The sequence below is a fragment of the Dioscorea cayenensis genome, chromosome 17, assembly GCF_009730915.1.
Source record: "Dioscorea cayenensis subsp. rotundata cultivar TDr96_F1 chromosome 17, TDr96_F1_v2_PseudoChromosome.rev07_lg8_w22 25.fasta, whole genome shotgun sequence".
NCBI classification, from domain to species: domain Eukaryota; kingdom Viridiplantae; phylum Streptophyta; class Magnoliopsida; order Dioscoreales; family Dioscoreaceae; genus Dioscorea; species Dioscorea cayenensis.
This window is the reverse complement of record NC_052487.1, coordinates 12,178,371-12,179,848: the sequence shown is the minus strand read 5'-3', so window position 1 is coordinate 12,179,848 and position 1,478 is coordinate 12,178,371. Positions and strand designations below refer to the sequence as shown.

At 38.2% G+C, this 1,478-nt stretch overlaps 1 non-coding gene across 1 annotated transcript; it reads right to left on the bottom strand.

The window, feature by feature from the left end:
- Positions 1-465: 465 nt before the first annotated feature.
- Positions 466-572, bottom strand: LOC120281442. The gene has a single exon (XR_005542582.1). It is a non-coding gene; the product is annotated as a small nucleolar RNA R71 (small nucleolar RNA).
- Between the last annotated feature and the right edge of the window lie 906 nt (positions 573-1,478).

The following is a 1,478-nucleotide window of genomic DNA, read 5'->3' as shown; positions in this document are numbered from 1 at the left end:
TAAACAGAAGGTTAAGACAGGTAAATCTCAGAGTAATAGGTTCAGTAGAAATTAGTATTTGAGATAAATCAGAATGAACTAATGGCCAGGAATCAACAAAGAAGTATTTTAGATTATTCTAGGCCGAATTTGGAGAAAGCAAGGTGAAGCATTGTTCGTCCTCCTGTGGTGGCGAATAACTTTGAACTGAAACCTAATTTCATGCAAATGGTGCAGCAAATGTGCCAGTTTGATGGATTTTAGGATGAGGACTCGTATGAACATTTGATGAACTTTTTTGGAGATTTGTGGCACATTTAAGGCAAACAATGTGTTTAAGGATGTAGTTTGCCTTCAATTTTTTCCATTTTCAGTGAAAGGAAGGCCATGTAATGGCTAACTTTCTTACCACAAGGGTTGATTACCACTTGGGCACAGTCGGCCGAGAAGTTTCTTACCTGATATTTCCCTTTAGCAAAGATTACGAAGCTTAGTAATGACATATCTTCTTTTCGACAGATGGAGTTTGAAACTTTATACAAGTCATAGGAAAGGTACAAAGAATTGTTGATGAAGTGTCCTCAACATGGAATTATGGAGTAGATACAGATTCATATTTTCTACTATTGTTTGAACTTGGCTACCAAGCAGATGTTGGATGCGGTAGCCGGGGGTTCTCTTTATAGTAAATAGCCAACTAAAGCTTATACTCTTATTGATGATACGATATCGAATGGCTATCAATAAAGCTCAGAAAGAAACAAGCCAGTGAAGCCCACTAAAATCTATGAGGTTGATGCACTGACTTCCCTAGTAACATAAGTAGAATCTACTGCAAAGAGATTGGATACAATGCAAGGTCAACCTCAAGCACCACTCATGAGTTGTGAAGCTTGGAGTGCCAAGCAGGCCCAACTATTCCATCTTTTAAGGTGGCTTCTAGCATAGAACAAGTAGATTATGTGGGTCAGAATAACAGGTTCCAAAACAACCCCTATAGCAACACCTATAATTCGGGATAGAGAAACCACCCAAAATTCTCTTGGAGCTGATTAAGATTCGCAAGTACACGGGTCATTAAATATTACCTCTTGCATAAGCACGAGAGGATCATATCCCCAAGGCATGAGAATGTACTCTTACTTCCAGTTTACTTGTTGTTTAACCTACAATTTTGAGTAATGCATTGAAACTACAAAGTAACAAATAAAACTCTGCTAAAATGTATACAGCGAAGGCAAATCACTGGTGATAATCAAGAAGGGAAGTTGGTCACCGATGAGGATCTCCTTGGGGCTACTAAAGTGTGAAGGATGCTACAACTATCATACAAATGGTATTTTGGACCAAGAAAATCCTAAGTTAGTTCAACTTGATGATCACGGCAATTGACCCCTAATCCGGTACGAGTATTGATACAAAATTTCTTCCGACCAATTCCTCCTATGATTACAATGAGGGTAATGGATTTCTTAATTTAGGGTCAAAACAAAAACTGA